At 40.0% G+C, this 20,370-nt stretch overlaps 1 protein-coding gene across 3 annotated transcripts in view; it reads right to left on the bottom strand.

The window, feature by feature from the left end:
• CNTN3 (contactin 3) overlaps positions 1-20,370 on the bottom strand; it is a 373,051-nt gene that overhangs the window by 301,457 nt on the left and 51,224 nt on the right. The window lies entirely within an intron of this gene.

Below are 20,370 nucleotides of genomic sequence, written 5' to 3'. Positions count from 1 at the left end.
TTGCCCTTACACATCATTCAACATGTACAAAGATGATCATAGCAGCATTATAGATAGTAGCAAAAATATAAAATAAACTAACATCCTTTACAAGCAAGTGGATAAGTAAACTATGGTAGATTTGATCAATGGACTACTATATAGCAGAACGGATCAGTGAAATAAAGTTTTACACAACCACATAATCAAATCTCAAAAATAAATTAAATTGAAAGGCACAGTACAGAAAAATAGGGTATAACACCATTTATGTGTAATCAAAAAATACATAAAACTAAACCATTATATACAATTACAAGCATATGCGTACAGAGTAAAAATAAATAAAAAGCAAGAAATCAATAAAGGTATTTAAAATTTAAACACAGGTAATTCAACGATAAGAAGAGACACACAAATAGAAGGAACATGAAATAGGCCTCAAGCTGCTAGCAAAGTCCTAAGTTACGTGGTGGGCCAGGACAGTTTATTTTATTGTTTTTTTATTTTATTGTTCTGCAAGTTACATGTAGATGCACTATATACACTTATATGCATTGTTTCACTATAAAAAGAAATGCTATTTTTTTCCTGACCCTTTATAGCAGTGGTTCTCAACCTTCCTAAGGCCGTGACCCTTTCACACAGTTCCTCATGTTGTGGTGACACCCAACCATAAAATTATTTTCATTGCTACTTCCACAACATGAGGAACTGTATGAAAGGGTCATGGCATTAGGAAGGTTGAGAACCACTGCTTTATAGAGTTCAGGTAGAATATGATGAAAATTGGTTTTATGTCACATATCAACTCACTGTTTGTAGCTTTCTGAAGAACTATTTCTAACTGTGTTAGAAATGTATCTATTCCAGCCTATTTCAGGGTGAGAAGCTTAATTAAACACTGACTGTCAAGTATTTTGTCCCAAGCTGAGCATGGTGGCTCACACCTGTATTCCCAGCACTCTTGGAGGCAGGGGCAGATGGACTGCTTGAGCGCAGGAGTTCGAGACCAGCTTAAGCAAGAGTGAACTGTCTCTAATAAAAATAGAAAAACTAGCTGGATGTCATGGCAGAGACTTTAATCCCAGGTAGCAAGGAGGCTGAGGCAAGAGGACTGCTCAAGCCCAGAGTTTGAGGTTGCTGTGAGCTATAACACCACAGCACTCTGCCCAGGGCACAGAGCAAGACTTTGTCTCAAAAAAAAAAAAAAAAAAAAGAATTTCATCCTGTAGAGATGTGGAGCCACCAAGGCTTCGGAATAAAGATTGATTTAAACAAGTGATTTAGGAAAATTAACTTGGTAGCAACTTGCAAAATTATAAGATAAATCAGACCATTAAAAGAGTAGGTTAGTACTGGTTGAGATTTTTCAAAATTCACATGTACATTTGCTCTACCCAAGCAAAATCTGAGGTTTGAGCAAGTATATTACTGAAAAAGTAATTCTGTATAGTAAAAAGTATATTGTAAATATAAAAGTATATTGTAAATATTACTTGCAAAAAGTAATTGCAAGTATATTCATGCAATTCTGATCCACACAGCTATTTGAGAATCACCTCGTAAGCTATCATTAACTATTGATCAAAGATGCTCTAAGTATCCCTAGTATTAGATAATACGAAGAATCAGAAACAAAGAACTTTATAATCTGACACGACTGGGCCACAGTCATAATCTTGATTGTAGCTAACAGCATAAATTTGTCAGTCCTACATATTGTTTAAATAGTGTTCAAAGATTTAGAAAATTTTCCCCAATTTATTCTGTTTCAATTTTAAAATTGAAAAAGTTCCCTTATGATTTCCTTACTTTCTTTAAAAAATAGGAAATATTAACTAATAAAATATTGTTCCATGTAAAATAATTTGGCAGAAGAACACAGGAAGTATCACATATTAGTCAATTCTGTTTTACAATTTTACCTACAGATATTGTTAACATTCATATTTCGCATACAATTCTTAGGGGACATTTTCATCATAGCCAGCACATAAACATGAGCAATAGATAGTCAAACATTTAAGTGGGCCATGTTTACTTAACCAGAACTTCACGGCCTCATTTTTCCAGTCTGAGAAAATTGCAGAAACACCAAAGCTAGGCAGAAAAACTGAGACATTACGGAAAATGAAACGGGGGAGACATGATTTGGTGACTCCCTAATGAAGTCTTCACGTTAAGATTTTTTCCAGTCTAAAAGAAGGCTAAGTATAAAGACTACTAAAAGAACATATAAAAAAATAACTTCTCAAAAAGGTTTTTAATCATATTTGACTGACAAGTTGAAGTTAAACTTCCAATTTGCAGTGAAGTTTGTAGAGTCATTGAGGCTAAGTTAATCAGAAACTCCAGGAATGCAAGCCTCAGAACACAAACTGATTTTTCTGTATTGATCACAGACCACGAGGCAGAAAATTCATTGGGGAAACTGACAAGGGAGGTCAGGCTGGCATGGAAAGGGAAAAGGCATTATTAGAATTTCTTCTCAATAAATTACATGAATTTAAAACCTTTGCTGTAACAATACACACTGAATAGCTCAACAACGTAGCATGCCTGACTTTGAGAAACTTTGAAGTTGAAAAGGGCCTTTATCAATTTTCAGATCATATTGGTGAACTCTTCACTGAACACGTCAGGATGTTTTGCCTTTAATGTAATATTTATAGTGTAGTTTTACAAACACGAGAAGGTTTAATGATGTATAGATGTCTCCATCTTATTTAAAACGCCAATTACAAAGACTTCCTCCCCTTGGATTGACCAAATGAAAACACCAATATGAGATCCAGAAATTTACATTTTACAAATGTATCTAAGAAGAGTCTCCAGGACAATGAAGTTGAGAAGTAATAGAAAAAATCTGGCAAATAATTTTGAGGCAAAGAAAGTCATCTTAAAAAGTATTACATCGTTCTAAAATATCATATACAACAAGATGCAAGTTCCAGAAGATGCTTTTTACAGGGCTAATGTTTCAAATACACACCAATAAACAGAAACTAAGTAGCTATTACTCTAAACTAAAATTAGGATGTCTGTTATTTGCTTTTAAAATTTCTAAATAAGATTTTCTATCTTTAAAATGTCTCTAATCTTGATGAGATGACAATTTAGGTTGTTCAATCCTGTCAAAAAAATTTCTGAAGGTATTTTTGCTATGTGATCACCTATGTACTCCTCAAACTTTGTGAAAACTATCCTTCTGGAATCCCTTCAACCTCCTTGATATTTTAATCACCCTAAATCCACGTGGTGTCAGTCTCATCAGATCCATATTCCAACCCCATCCCTGAAGTGCTGCAAACCCACCTGTGTATTCACAGGCCTCACGGTCATTGTTTTATTTATACATTATTTATACATTCCTGGTTCAAGTAACTGTATTGAAGCTATGAACTCACTAATGTTAAAGGTCATTTTTTTAAATTGTACTTGAAGGACAAAGTTCTTGATCCTGCTGGTTTTCTGGCAAGACATACAGAGTAATTTTTAAATACCCAGATATTCAGTGATAGAAAGGAAATAATCACTAATAAAACGTAGTTGTGTGATTTTCTACCCAAACTGTTTTTGTTTTTTAAAGAAAACCAATTATATAGCATTAACAGAGATGCCTTGATCCTGGTACCCTGTGCTTTACATACCATCTGCCAAGGCCCAATCTTTGCTCCTAACAGATCAAGTAGGCCATCTCTTTGGTACTCTAAATTTAAAGTTCTTCCTGATTTCAGTTTGTGACAATGTAAGCAGTCAAGACCCACATATGCAAATACTTCAAATTTTTCATTTATTTTGTTTTATTTCAGTTTGTTGAAAATTCTCCTTATTTGGTTGATTTTGCAAAATTGATTTTTTTTTTTCTTTTACATGTATCACTTGTTTTCTCGGCTTCATTCCTTTGTCTGTCTACACACATCACCCTGTAATGACCATCCCTTTCTTCCAGGTGAACAAGCCAATGAAGCTGATTTTCTTCCATAATTTCCCCTATTTTTATGAATTTAATTTTATTTAAACATACATCGATACGTTCATACATACATATTCATGCTCAAACATATACCTACGTTGAGGGTTTGTTAGTAAAAGGTATAGAGATATGGTTTCTTCTGCAACTCATTATAATACCTGACACAAGTTTCTCCAAGTCAAATGAGATAGTTCCAGCATATCATTTTTAATGTTTATCTATGAGTAGATACATCAAAATGTATTTAATCCTTTCCAACATTCTGGTGGCTGTCATACATGCACATGTGTTCATACATAGAGATGCCTTCATTTGTATGAAATGGATCATCAGAAATGAAAATTTACATAAAATATAGCCATATCCTGCCTCTATTAAAAAATTTAAAAATAACAGGGCATGGTGGCACACACCTGTAGTCCCAGCTACTTGGATATAAGGCAGGAGGATTGCTTGCACCCAGAGGTTCAAGTGTGCAGTGAGCTACAATTGTGCCAATGCACTCCAATCTGGGTGACAGAGCAAGACCCTGACTCTCAACACATACATACATACATACATGCAGTATAAATTTAATAGAAAAGATCAGACTGATTTAATAAAAGGGTGGAACTATTCTTATTTCTATTTGGCTAGCAAAGGACATCACTTTTTCACTTTTGCTGTGACTATCACAAATTTGAGCATCTTTTTATGGCCTTGCCACCTCCCCGGTTTTACCCTTCTATAAACTGCCTGTATATTTCTCCATTCACTCATCTACTGAACCACTTATGTAGATATGTAATTTACACAATGTCAAAAATTCTTTGTACACTATGGATATTAACCCTTTGCCCTTCATCTACTTCATGAATTGCCCTCAGTATATTTTCCAATGATTCTCTTTGTGCTAATACTGTCTATATGATAGCTTTTAAGTTTTACTGAGAAAACACGTCTATATTTTCTGGGTAACAATCCTGAGTAAGAATGATTTTCTTTTCCTGCCACTAGATGAAACACGTAGCCTTCCAATAGTCCTTCTAAGACTTCTGTTTTGATATGTAACCCTTTAATCCATACAGAATTTAGGTTCATATATATTATAAGGTAAGGGCCCACCTTATGTCACTCCAGGTGGAAAGCCATTGGCATGTATTAAATGAACCACCTATTTGTGACTAAACTGAAATACTACCTTTGTTATAAAGTCAGATACACTAAGATCTATTTCTGGAGTCTATATTCTAGTCCATTTATCTGTCTATTCTTGCAATCAATCATATAAGTTTGGTTATAGTACATCTTGGATAGAACGGTAATCAAATGCACCTTGCATATACCTTGATTTTAAACTTAGTGGTTGGCCATTTAGAGGAATCTATGTAGGTTTTGATTTTTTTCAGTAAATAATCTTCTTTATATCTAAGTATTTTCTGTTTCATCTACAGATTAAATGAGGAATAGCAACTGAACATTATCAGATGGTTTTTCAGGATGCATTTAATATAGTCAGAAGATTTTTTTCTAAATGAATTTGTTGACTGAGATAACACAGTGAAATACTCTAATATTCCTGGAATAAACCTTCCTTGGTGAGAGTTATTATCCTCTTAATACATTGCTGAATTCCAATTTTGAGTATTTTATTAGAATTTTTTATTCACAGAAGACCTCGCTTAACACTGTCAATAAGTTCTTAGAAACTGTGACTTTATGCAACCCAACATAAAATGAAACCAATTTTTTTTTTCTCAGCAATGTTATAATGAAACGACATTTAAGAGAACAACATTATTAGAGGGCATGCCATACATGGTTTCTCTTAAGGTCAAGGTTTACAAGAACTTACTTACTTCAAGTGAAGAGTTACTATACTGTATCATCTTTCAATATTAAAATTTTGTAGGCTTCATAATGTGAATTTCTAAGGTTCTGCAATTTTTAGAGCATTCTAAAGTGTATCTTCAAATAAATAATATAATGTATGTTTAAATAAAATTAAATTAATTTTGGGATAGACATAAACTTACTTTCCCGGTCTTACCCTAGAGATACAGTAACTCTTCTACCCACTGATGTAAAACTCTCTCAAGCAACTTAAACTAAGTGAACATTCTACAGAACATCGTATCACACAGTGTGATTATCACACACTATTCAGATTACACAAGCAACATATGGCAAGTGCATCAGAGGCCTTGGTGCAATGAGAAGAATTCTAACAAGATTCAATGGTCTGCCTCTTAGCTGAAATTTTTCAATGGGTACAATGACCTGGGGCCTACTAGCACGTTTCCATCAAAGCAAAGGACAAATGACTACATGGCAAAACTCCCAGCACCACTTAGTCCTCTTTTTCTTTTGAAAACTTCTCTAAACTGTTCACCAGATGACACAAAGGTTACAAGTGTTGAGTGGGCCCAGAGCAGGAAGACTGTGCAGCAGCTCGGGGCAGTGGCATCAGTGGCCCTTGTCATAGGCCTGTGGTGTCAGAGCTACAGGTCAGGGTCAATGAGCTGCAGAGTTTCTGACAAGCTCCAGTAAGAGAAGCACAGTAAACCCCAGGACAGTCCTGGAGCAAGGACCAACACCTGCAGCAGAGAACTATGCACTGTTTGAAAACAGCTCCTGGAGTGCTCCTGAGCCCTGACAGAATGACAGAACTGCCATTCCAACAGAACTGCCTGTCACAATCCGGGGTCCGTCGGACACACCAAGTTATGGTGTGCAAACAGGAACAAGAGAAAACCATCGTAACCTGGAAGTGGCTTATCTGGGATGAGGCATGAGCCGGCCAGACCAGCCAGCTGTGTGTGGCTTCAAGTCAAAACAAACTCCCGCACCTCACCTTTGATCAGAGTGATGCTGAAACATAGCAGTGAATGAAAATCTTCACCATGGGCAGAACACTCATTTTATGTCAGCCCAAAGTAAGAACTACAAGGACTAAGAGGTGGTGGCAAGCAGCTTGGCTAGTTGGTCAGGAACCCTTTTAAAAGAAGAAATATTGGTAGATCAGGAACAGGTATATAAACAGAAACATGGGAGTGGGCACAAGACGCTAAGATCTGGGTTTTATAAATTAAGAAACAGCAAAGAGCAGTTGCGAGGGAACAGGCACCAAAAACCCCCAAAAGGAAGAATATCTTGGTATTCTATATGAATTAAGTTGCAGCAAAGATGGAGGCTGCAGAGGGGCCTGAAGAGTGGTCTCTTCACTCAGCAAAAGTATGCTGGCCTCCCCTCAGAAGACTAAGGCTGAGCCTCCAACACGGAAGCCAACAAGACACTTGGCAATGAGCTGACCATTCAGACTCCTCTCACTTTGGAAAGTGCAGTAATTTATCTAGGCAGAAACTGATCCACACTGCAAAACGGGGTTGCCTGTCCTCCCCAGGCATCTTAGTCAACACTGCAGCATGTCTGATCTTCCACCATAAGACCTCGTGTATTAACAATATCACTTCAGACCAAACTGCCTACATACAATGATGGAGGTGCAGGAGAGAACAAGTGGGGCCGAAGCCCCTAATCTTAAGATACTCTACAATACCCAGAAGTGGTCAGCCTGATAAAGAGCTACTATGGCCACCTTTTATTAATAGACTTCATTTTTCAGGGCAGTGTTACGTTCCCAACAAAAGCAGAAGGAAAGCACAGAGTTATCACATTGCTCCTGTCCCCACACATGCACAGCCTTTCCCACCATCAACATCCCCCACCAGAGTGGCCCACTGTTACACCTGACAATCCCACATTTACATGTTACATTCAACCTAACTCCATAGTTGACATGAGGTTTCATTTGGAGTTGTACATTCTATGGGTTTGGACAGGTATATAATGACATTTATCCACCACGGTAGTATAATTCAGAATAGCTTCATTGCCCTGAAAATTGTCACTGCCTCACCTGTTCATGCCTCCCTCCATCCCCCCTAACCCTTGGCAACCACTTATCTTTTTACTGCCTCCATAGTTCTGCCTTTTTCAGAATGTTGGAAATCATATAGTTGGAATCATATAGTATTTAGTCTTTTCAGATTGGTTTCTTTCACTTAGAAAGATGCATTTAAGGCAGCGCCCATAGCTCAATCGGTTGGGCGCTGGCCACATACACGGAGGCTCACAGGTTTGAACCTGGCCCAGGCCTGCTAAAACAACAACAACTGCAACAAAAAAATAGCAGGGCGTTGTGGTGGACGCCTATAGTCCCAGCTACTTGGGAGACTGAGGCAAGAGAATCACTTAAGCTCAAGTGTTTGAGGTTGCTGAGAGCTGTGATGCTACGGCACTCTACCCAGGGCGACAGCTTGCCTCCTATTTTTTCATGGCTTGAGACCTTATGTTTTTAGCACTGAATAATATTCCATTGCTTGGTTGTACCACATTTTATTTATCCCTTCACCTACTGAGAACATCTTAGTTGCTTCCCAGTTTTAGAAATTATGAATCAAGCTGCCATAAACACGGCTGCGGAGATTTCTGTGTGGACATAAATTTTCAATTCCTTTGGGGAAAACATCAAGAAGCATGACTACTAGATCCTACTGGAAGAGCATGCCATTTTTTTCCAGAGACTGCCAGACTGTCTTTTCAAGTGTCTGTACCATTTTATATTCCCACCTGCAATAAATGGTGTTTTTGTTGCTCCGTGACCTTGCCAAAACCTGGTGTGGCTAATGTTTTGGAAAGAGGCCATTCTAGTAGGTGTGTAAGTGATATTTCACTGTTTTAGTCTGCAGTTCCTCCTGGTATATGATGCTGAGCATCTTTTCCTACGCTTATTCTCAATCTGCCTGTCTTCTTTGGCAAGGTGTCTATTCAGGTCTTTTGCCCATTTTTCAATGGGGCTGTTCAATTCCTTTTGTTACAGTTTATCAGTTCTTTGTATATTTTGGATAAGAGTCCTTCATTAGAAATGCAATTTTTATTAATCCATTCATGGGTCAATGGGCACTTGGGCTTCTTCCATGACTTAGCAATTATGAATTGGGCTGCAATAAACATTCTGGTACAAATATCTTTGTTATAATGTGATTTCTGGTCTTCTGGATATATTCCTAGTAGAGGAATTGTAGGATCGAATGGCAGGTCTATTTTTAGATTTCTAAGTGTTCTCCAAACATCTTTTCAAAAGGAACATATTAGTTTGCATTCCCACCAGCAGTGTAGAAGTGGTATAACTTGTGGTATATGTATACTATGGAATATTATGCAGCCATAAAGAAAGATGGAGACTTTATATCCCTCATGTTTACATGGATGGAGCTGGAACATATTCTTTTTAGCAAGGTATCTCAAGATTGGAAGAAAAAATATCCAATGTACTCAGCCCTAATATGAAACTGATTTATTGCTTTCATATGAAATCTATAACCCAATTATAGCCTAATAATATGGGGAAAGGGGAAAGGGAGGGGAGGGGAGTGGGGAGGCTGGGTGCAGAGAGGGTAATTGGTGGGACCACACCTACGGTGCATCTTACAAGGGTACATATGAAATTTACTAAATGTAGAATATAAATGTCTTAACACAGTAAGAAAATGCCAAGGGGCAGCACCCGTGGCTCAAAGGAGTAAGGCACCAGCCCTATATGCCAGAGGTGGTGGGTTCAAACCCAGCCCTGGCCAAAAACTGCAAAAAAAAAAAAATAATAATAATAATAAATTAAAAAAAAAAAAAGAAAATGCCAGGAAGGCTATGTTAAATAGTTTGATGAAAATATTTTAAATTATATGTATAGAAAACCAGCACATGGTACCCCATGATTGCATTAATGTATACAGTTATGATTTAATAAAAAAATTAAAATAAATAAAAAAGAAATGCATTTTTTCCCAGACTGTGGTTTCTGTCCTAACTCTGTTGATAATCAAGATATAGCCCACATGCCATGAAATACACCTTTTTGATGTATACACTTTGATGGTTTATGGTATGTTCCCAGATGTCTCCCTATCATCAGCATCGAATTTAAGAACATGGTCATCACTCCAAGAGGAAACTGCGCATCCTGTAGTATCTCCCCCTTCTTTTCTTCTTCCAGAGGTCTCAGAAAACACTTTGTGATTTCCATGGTTTCTCTATTATGGGCATTTTACATAAATGCAATTATAAAAGATGTGTTTTTTTGTTATTGGCTTCTCTCAGCATAGTATGTTCAAGGTACATTCCTGACGTGTTGTTAAATCTCTTTTTGATGGATGAATATAGCACAGCTATATCAATCCATTCAGCAATTGATGGGCACCTGTTGCATGGATACCTGTTTTCATTCACCTTGAGTATATGCCGAGGAGAATAATAATTGCTATGTCATATGCTACCTTCATATTTAACATTTTCAGGAACTGCCAAACTGCTTTCCAACGTGGTTACACCATTTTACTATTTCATCAAAAATGTCTGACTTCCAGTTTCTCCAACCCTTGCTATATCTTTTTTTTTTTTAATTTTAGTTATTTCATTTGATGTGAAACACATCCCATTGCACTTCTCTAAAGGCTCATGGTGTTAAACACATTTTATGTGCTTATTGTCCACCTGTATGTCTTCTTTGAACAAAGATCCATTCAAATCCTTCGCCCAGTTTTCAATCAGGTTGTCTTTTTCTTGTTGCATCATAAGAGTTCTTTTGCATTCGGGATGCAAGTCCCTTATCAGGTTTATGATTTACAAATACTTTATCCCATTCTGTGGGTTGTTTTTTAACTTCCTTGTGTCTTATTGGACATAAAAGGCTCTCAGTTTTGGTAAAGTCTAATTTATCACCTTTTTTTTTGTTGTTGTTGTTGTTGAGACAGGGTCCCACCCTATGCCCCTGAGCAGAGTGCAGTGGGAGTGGTAGCCCACCACAACCTCAGACTCAGGCTGCGGGCACCCCGCTGCCTCAGCCTCCGGAAGCCGCTGGGATTACAGGCGCTCGCCGCGGCACCCGGCTGGGTTTTTCCATTTTTTTCATGAGTCGGGGTCTCACTGTCGCTCAGGCAAGTCTCGAACTCCGGAGCTCAAGCGATTCTCCCTCCTCAGCCTCCCACAGTGCTGGGATTACAGGCGTGAGCCACCGCGTAACTGGAAATTTTAGTGTCCCATCTAAGAAATGATCCATTTTGAAATAATCTGCAAAATAGGCAGATATGCAACCTATTTTGCATATGGGTATCTACTTGTCCCAGCACTATAATGGCATTGTGAAGACATGATGTAAACATCAACTTCCAGAGAACTTCTTGCAAGGATGAGGAGATAAGGGTTACTTCGTACATCAATGACTAGTTGAACCTAATGCTGCTTTCTTACTGGGTAGGACATATAGATTTAGGAACCAGGGGACAGAAGCAGAAGTGGCCTGATTTAACTTACATCTCAGTGATCCACGTGGGAAATTTCTTTTTTTTTTTCCCATCTGCTGAAACTCTGAGGTTTTAAGAATCCTTATCCCCAGAGAGGGTGCATTTCCACCAGGGAACACATTAAGCTCCACACTATAGGTTCTACCCTATAATTTGAGGCTTCTCACACCAGAATGCCAACAGAAAAAGGAAAAAGGAAAGGAAATGCCAGCCAGAAAGACTCTAGATGGGTAATAAAGGAAATAGAAGGTACCTATCCCTTTCCACTTGGAGACCAGCTGCAGAGGTGGAGAAGGCTTGCTGTCCCTTTAGCTCTTCCCTTATAAGTTCCTCCTAGAAGACAGACCAAAAGGGATCTCGGAGAAGCTGTTTCCAAAGGCAAAGTTTTGTAGACAAAGTAAATGAGCATTTGCAACACAAGGAGTCAAGTCAGTTCTTGAGTCAGTTCTCCTGCAGAATGAAGTAGTCATAACCCAGCTGCAAGAAATAATTGGTGGTTGGCGGCTTCAGTGGAGTCTCTCATTTGGAATTGTACTCAACGAGAAATACCTAAAGTCGTACCTCCCTTTATAGAAATAATCTGTGTACAACCACTGGCTTCACTGTGAGAGAACCCTGAAAGACCACTGCAACCCAGACCTCTGTGTAGAGGGGACAAAGGTCTCTGACATAACTAACCACGTCACAGTCCAGCTCCTTCCTCTGCACAGTCCAACTTTCTTCATTCTTTCATGGGGGTTCATCTTGAGGACATTCCCAAACAATCTCCTGTAGAACATGTCCCAAAGAATGCAATCTAAGACACCTTGCAAGGAGTAAGTTTTTTTGCAACATTCCTCACAACTTTGAGTGACATAGCTGCATATACTATACTATATATTTAAAATGACAATCTGTAGTATGCAAAGTCTTCTAGTGGGAATATTAATTTTAAAAAGTATTTAACATTATAAGAACAAAATGGGAAATAGGATGGCATAGAGGTGGTTTGCATAAAGTTTGGTGTACTGGACCTGAATTTGAGTCCTTGATCTGCGATGTGCTACCATGCATCTTTCTTTGACCTCGGGCAAATTACTTGACATCTTATATCCTAATTTGTCCATCAATTAACATGGGGTTAATATAGTGATTGCACTTGAAGTTCACTTTAAGAACTAAATAACATGAGGCATATAAAAGTACTAGGCATCAAGCTCAATAAACCATAACTATTATTATTATTAAGTATTATTATTACTAAGAAGAAACAGACATGAAAGGACGAACTGGGGTTAAGCCCAAGTTCGGGTACGGATTCCATTTTACAAAGTTTCCTTGTCTACTTTGGACTTCAGTTTTCATAACAGCGAAATGAAGAAAGCAGATGAAAAGTCACTAAGCTATCTTTCTGCTCCAAAAAGCTGTGATTCTTTAGACGACAGGACCCAAATGATTTGCATCAGTGGGTTTTTGGTACTAACAACTCCTGAGATGTGGATGATTCCTCTGCAGCGGGGGGAGAAGCGACGGCCACCCTGGCTCCTCTGGGGCCTCATTAGAACCCTGCTCCCCAGCAGCCTAGAGCATTCCTTGCTACCGGGGAGCTCCGGCGTGTGGCAGCTGCCGTGCACCTCGCGCTCACACAGCCTTACCTCCACCAGCAGGGAGCCTGTGGCTGGCAGTCTGTCCTGACAGAACTGAAGGGTAAATATAAAAGATTAAAATAAAATAGGACACACAACCAATACGGGCCTAAAAAAAAGAAAGAAAAAAAAAAAAAAACACTGAACACAATTTGAGTACTTCTGCACACAGAGACAAAAAAAAAAAAAAAGGAAAGAAAGAACAATTCTGCCTTCTTCTAAGAGAAAGTGCAGCCATCGTATTTTATTTCCATGTTTTGGTCTTCTCTTTAGATGACTTCCTGACTACACTATGCAATCACTTAATATAGGTTTTGTGGTTTCCCAAAGTGTATTTCAGTGACCCATACCAAAACCATGGAGGCAACTGTGTCAAAAATGATGAAATCATTAACACCAAGACACTGGAGCAGTGACAACATTCCTGAATCAACCATTTTTCTCCTAATCCAGAAAACATACCGTCAAGGTAGCTCAGATCAGATATCCTCCATTCAAAGATGGCAACTCCGTCAATATGCTATTTCTACAGTCACCCAAATGCACTAGATGGCCACATACAATGTCAACACACAGTATCAGGACTGTCAGGCTGGGAAACCAGACAGGCCCAGTGCAAACCCCAGCAATGCACTCACTGGCTAGATACCATCAGATACGTCCTGACTTAAAACAGGAATAACAGTTACACCAACTCCTTGACGATCAGAGGAGCTAATGAATGCACAGCCTGGTACAATGGGACTGCCTAACAAGGGCTATTGCCTCTTACGTAGCTGTTCCTGATGATAACCTCACAACCACAAAAGGCAGGCAGCAACCACTCCGCCACACTACCCTATAAATGCCTTACAGTTTTTAACTTTACATATGAAATTAATATATAATAAAATTTACACGGATACATATGTGCATGTGCACACATGCATACAATTCCAGAAAGGTAGAAATGCTCTCTCCGTGTCCTTCTATCTCCACGCTATCCCCCTAACCCAAACCACTCTCCTCTCTTACAGGATTATGAACCTGACATTTATCTGCTCCGTCTGCCTCCACGCCTGCCAGCCTCCATCCTAGCCCCCTCTATTCTCACAAGCGTGACTCGTCAAAGACAAGAGATCCATTTAAACCCTTGGGATCGAAATTCTATGAGGCTGTTGGCATTTTCCTTCTATTTCCATCAGTCACCACATTTTTCATTCTCATTCCCAGGAGAAAAGACCGATAAAACAAAAATTGCCGTATGTTTGCAGGTATGGATTCTAGCACATATGGCCAGCTGTGAAAATAAACATATCCACAGTTTTACACAGTTACAATTAGGACCAGCTTTTGTAGCGGTGGTGGTATTTTCATAGTTTTCCCAAAATATACTTTTTTCTTCTCTTTTTAAATCTTTCATTTTTTGTTGTTTTCTTCCATTTTGTAATGTTTCTTTTGGTGTTTACTTCATAAACTTAAAAAAAAAAAGCACACACATCATAATTTCTTCTCTGTTTGCCAAAGAATTAGATGCTATGGCAACTGCATGCAGAAAATGATTGAAAATAATTAGGGCTTAAGCATGGGCACAAATTATATCCAGGTAATAAATTCAAAAGAGAAAATGAGGGAGTTAACAATGAAGGTAAATACTTTTGCTCCAAAATGAGTTCACAGTAAGCCAGTGAAGGTTTTTATAGTCTTGGCAATGCTGGATGCAGGTCCCCCAGCCCCGCCCTGCTCTCCCCGGCTCGGCACTGAACTCTGTCTGGATGCTTCTGTCAGCATAGGCTCAGAATGCTTTCCTCCAAGCAGCAGCTCCAGAGCTCCTCCCTGCTCCGCCTGGATGTGCCAACTTTTCCAACCCATTCCTTCACAGTGGGTCAGCCAGAAGAAGGGAAAGAAAAATACTGTATTTGACCTTAAAGCAGATCACCTGAATTTCAGTGCAATTAAAAGCAGTCAGAATGTAAGCCCCACAGTGAGCTTCTGTTGGAAAGGCTAAGAGACACTTCGGCGTCCCTGGCATGCAAAGAGATAGTGCCCCTTTGAGAATGAAGACAGAGCAGTGCAGATGTTCAGTCAAGCAGACTGCCTGATTAGCCCCACGTTCCAAGGCATCGTGCAACTCATAACGGCCTGTCCCACTGTTCATTTCTGGGGGATCGGCTTTCAACACCAGGCCCACTATAGCCACCGGGCTCCATCTATTTGTTTCTACACATTCCCGCTACTCCACTCACATAGTCCTCGTGCTATTCTTGGTTGCCAAGTCACAGATGTTTCTGTTTTCCCACTTCCTCTCTTCAGAATACCTTTCTCACTTGGAACCCAATAAGCCCAATGGAGAAAAAATATGCTACATTAGCTCTTCAAACTGTGGGAACTAAAATCTGACACCTTACTACCTACTTGAGAGGGTCCCATCTCTAAGCGCCAATTTCCAGGACATTATTATGAAGTACTAATAAAACTGAATTTACAGTTACCACCAATGTTCCTTTTACAGATGGAGTGGACTTTTACCATTCAATCTGGGCAGCCAACATTCTCATCTCCTACAAACAGGAACTCCTCCCCAAGTTCTGAGGCAGAATACCCTGGAACAGAACTCCAAGTGCCAGAAACCCATTTTCCTAGGCTCCCTTGCAGCTATGCGTTAGCACAGGACCTAGACTCTGACAAGTATATGCATCCACCCCAATTCTGGCATAAAGTTTGGGAAGCTTAGGGCACAAAGACACACAGACGGACAGAATTCGTCTTAGTGCAGAGTGACACCATGGTGGCAGCACCATCCACTCACCCCGCATGTCCTAAGACACTTGGTGAGCCCGGCGTAGAGAATGTCCTCAGTGCATATTCACTGATTAAACCATGGATGAACTCTACCTCCTACCTCGTTTTTACAGTCTAGAAATATGTAGATGCTTATTCGTTCATTCAACAAAGCTTTACTGGATTTGTGCCAAACCAGGAGCTGTAATAAGCTCAATGCATAGAAGTCCCTGTTCTCAGATAATTTACATATTTTAAATATGTCAGGCAATTAAACGTGCAAATGAAATATGGCTGGCTAAGTCAAGCAGCATTGGAAATACTCTGGTGCACACAGGGCTGATCTTCTGGAGGAGGTTGGGAATAGCATTCCATCAAGGTGAGATCCAGACTGAATTGAGAAACAATGAGGTCAAACAAGAGAAAATGGGAGTCCAGGATCCTGGCTGATGGAGCAGCTGAGGGGAAGGGCTGGAAGCAGGAGAGGCATAAGAGGTTTAGAACAGGGATGACAATGGCTCCCAGAACCACAATGGTGGAGAGTGATGACAGAGGACCAGGCCAGATCATACGCCTTCTCAAGTACTGCATTTCTAACCAAGAGCAATGAGAGACTGTCAAAATGTTTTCAACAAGAAAGTGATGTCATGATGAGATATGTGTTTACTGCCATGGGGATGAGGTATTGGAGAAGGGTAAAGGCAGGAGACCAGGTAGGGAGCTGCTTCAGTAATCCATTCCCTCTTTCAGTGTTTTTTGAAGGCCTGGTGTGTGTCACATTCTCTACAGGTACTAGAAATAATATGAGGAACAAAACACAAAATAAAACAGCAGCAGTTCTAGCACCTGGATCCTCCATTGATCACGGTATTCATGATATGGGCTGGGAGGTTCAGCTGTAACAAATTGCTACACTTAGCGTTACACTGATTATCTTAAGAGTCCTGGAGGTCTGAAGTCTGAAAGGGTCTTCTAGGCTACACTCAAGGTAAAATCGCTGTCCTTCTCCAGGCTCTGAAGAAAAATCTGTTTCCTTGGCTTTTCCAGCTTCTAAAGGCTGCTTACATTCCTTCACTTGTGGCTTCTTTCCTTCTCTTCACAGGGCAAACTCTGAGCTCCACTTCCAAGACTGTATCTCCTCCACCACTCTGAGCCTCCTGCCTCACTCTTAGAAGGACCCATGGGACCACACTGGGTCCACCTGCATAATGCATCCTACTCTCCCCATCTCAAAATCCTTAGAGTAATCAAATATAGAAAGTGCCCTCTGCCGTGTAAGGTAACATATTCATAGGTTCAGAGATTAGGACACAGACACATTTGGGGGTCCATTATTCAGCCTACCACAGAATGGAACCCAGGAGTGGAACCCATCATTTTCACTCACACCCTCCGACCTGAAAGTGGCCACAGAGCCACACACTCAGCTGCAAGGAACCTGGAAATCTCTGTCAACCTTGGTGAGCATGTGCCCTGCCAAAATTTGAGTACAATGGGCAGGGGCAAGGGTTTCCATAACTGAAAGGAAGAAGGAAAGAATGGAAACTGGGCATGTCAGTAAGAGGTGTCCTGGTGGGAATGAAATGGGAAAATGCAAATGGTACCACTTACGACAGTTTAATAAAGGGATCACTCACAAGTATATGAACAGGTTAGAGGAAACCCGTAAGAGCAGGTGACCCATTCTAAAATTAGCAACATCTCTGAGCTGTTACCAGCCCCCATCTTCCATCCCCAAGGCCTAAAGGGTAAAGGAGAAGGTATAGTAGGTGTATTATCAAAAACCATGTGGCTTCCCTCAATGTTCTAGGGGAGATATGGCCCAAACCACAGGTCAGCAGGGCCATGTCTCCTGCAAAGGCAATAGGGGATCCTCCCTTCCTTCTTCTTGCTTCTGGCGCTTGCTCACACCTCTTGGCCTTCTTTGGCTGTGGCATCATAATTTTAATCCCTGTCTCTGTCTTCACCTGGTCCTCTTCCCTGTGTCTCCTTCGGTCTTCAAGTCTCCCTCTTTTTATAAGGACACCAGTCATGGGGTTAGAGCACATTCTAATCCAGTAAACTCCTCTTAACTTGGTTACACTTGCAAAGATTCTATTTCTAAAGGAAATAACAATCATGGGTACAGAACGTCAGGACTTACTGAGATATGCATTCAACACACAATGAAAAGAAAGGTTTCCAGGCACTGGAGAAGAAGATTCTAGCTTAAGAGAAGCTGTGGGCTCCAGTACAGGAATGCAACCAATTTATGGCATCCAACATGGAAGCAGGTGACATACCCTGATTTTGCCATGTATAACACATTTCTGAAAATAATGTGCACTTGTATTTTTAGGTAAAACTTCCAGGAAAAAAAAAAAATCTTTCATTTTAACTTTTTTTTTTTTATTAAATCATAGCTGTGTACATTGAGTATGGGGCACCATACACTAGTTTCATAGACCGTTTGACACGTTTTCATCACACTGGTTAACATAGCCTTCCTGGCATTTTCTTAGTTATTGTACACCTGCGGTGCATCTTACAAGGGTATATGTGAAACTTAGTAAATATGGAATGTAAATGTCTTAGCATTTTAATCTTTTAATTCAAATTTTTATTTGTTTGTATTTAGGTACTTGTTTTTGTAAAATAAAGGAATTTTAGCATTTTTTTTTTAACTTGGTTACACTTTTAACATGCAAGCATAAATAAAGGAATTTAAGGACAGGTGCAGTGGCTCATGCTGGTAATCCTAGCACTCTGGGAGGCCAAGGTGGGTGAATTCCTTGAGCTCAGGAGTTTGAGACCAGTATAAGCAAGAACGAGACCCATCTCTACTAGAAATAGAAAAAACACACATACATAGACAAAGAAAATGAGGCAAGACGATCACTTGAACCCAAGATTTTGAGGTTGCTATGAGCTATGACACCACGGCACTCTACTCAGGGTGCCAGAGTGATAGTCTGTATCAAAAAAAAAAAACAAAAAAGATTTTAAGACATTTATGTAGATACAGAATTAGCACTACCCATTACCCATGTATAACGATGCATAATGCATACCTGCCCCCACCCCCTTTTTTTTTGAGATAAGAGTCTCCTCTGGCACCTACTCGGGTAGAGTGGCATGGTGTCATAGCTCACAGCAACCTCCAATTCTTGGGCTCAAGCAATACTCTTATCTTAGTTTTTCTATTTTTAGTAAAGACAGGGTCTTGCTTTTGCTCAGGCTGGTCTCAAACTTGTGAGCACAAGAAATCCACCTGCCTTGACCTCCCAGAGTGCTAGTGTTACCACAGAGGTGAGCCACCACACCCAACCTCACATCCTTATTTTTAACCTCACAGATTTGGACCCAAAAGTGCACATTATACACAGCAAAACGCTCCACCTTCCTCTCTCTGAAGGCCTGCTTTCCACTGGCTTACCCAATTAGAGTCCGAGGAAAAAGGTGGGGAGGGGGGGCTGGAAATTCTATTACAGTAGTCCACAGACATCAGCCACAGAGTGGGCTGTAGCGGGCGGTGGGGATGTAGAAATGCCAACGGCGTCTACACCAGGTGACCCGTAATTTCTCCACCACAGGATCCTCATGAACACAACACCGAATGCAGCTTCTGAATCTTTGATGGATGAATACTGAGCAGCTGAAATCAATTCAACATGTTTGACTGCTTAAGGAGAGACATTCCACCTTAACCACTGGAGTGGCTACAGAATCTGAAATATGGTAGGTACAATGACTTAGTTACTAGGTAGCAGGAGGCACCTGCAGCACCTTTAGGGGGCCTTCTTGAATCTTTAGAAGACAAAGAGTGGATCTTTTCCATACAGTCATCTCCTCTGCTGGCAACCTGATGATGCTTCTGGGCACCTGTTTTCAACATACTCAGAGTGGCAGGAAGAGACACACAGTTAAACAAAAGCAATTTGATGCACGTTTTAAGAGTCCATAAAAGACCTCAGTGAATACAAATTAGGAAGCAATTAGCTGGGTTCAATACACTGCTAGTTATAATTTACTGGATTCCCTCTCCTTGAAAAATTGGTAATCTATGAAAACTAAGGAAAAATGTGCATTAGCAAGATTTCAACAATTCCTAGTCATTCTCTGTAAACTGGGAATTACTAATTGAGGCCCACTTGGTGATTGTTCCCAAGATGTCAGCCCCCAAGTTTTCTAAACCAAAATAGAAAGAAATTTCGAAGCATTTTAGAAGTCATCAACTCAATTGTCAATTTTTTGTAAAACAGCTCATCAGTGGGTCCAATAAAGAAACTTTCATTCCTTTAACCGCTGTTTAAAAAACAGTGTGAAATTTGAGGAGGAATTCCTAAATGATTTAACAAAGGCGAAGGGAGGGGAGTGCAGACCGTAAGTGCCCCTCTGCTCGCTGCGTCGTCCTGTGTGTGCACATGATGTGAGCACAGTCTGTATGTGTGGGGAAAACACTTTCCCTTACTAGGAATACTTTGTTCATGTGGACAAAACTCATCTACATCCTACTTCACCTTCTTCCTCCCCTCCTCCATGGGATATACATGGAAAGACTTCACTGCCTGGTTATCTGGAAACAGTAAACTGAACATGCCCGCCCTTCCCCTGTAGCTCCAAGCTCACCCTGCATCTCTTCTGGAGGAGGCGCTGGGGGGTGAGGGCTGCTCCAGCTCATTTTTGCCTATAAGTGAACAGATGCATC

The sequence above is a fragment of the Nycticebus coucang genome, chromosome 8 (assembly GCF_027406575.1).
Source record: "Nycticebus coucang isolate mNycCou1 chromosome 8, mNycCou1.pri, whole genome shotgun sequence".
Taxonomy (NCBI): Eukaryota; Metazoa; Chordata; class Mammalia; order Primates; family Lorisidae; genus Nycticebus; species Nycticebus coucang.
The sequence above is the reverse complement of the archived record's forward strand: the minus strand, read 5'-3'. Positions and strand labels throughout refer to the sequence as shown.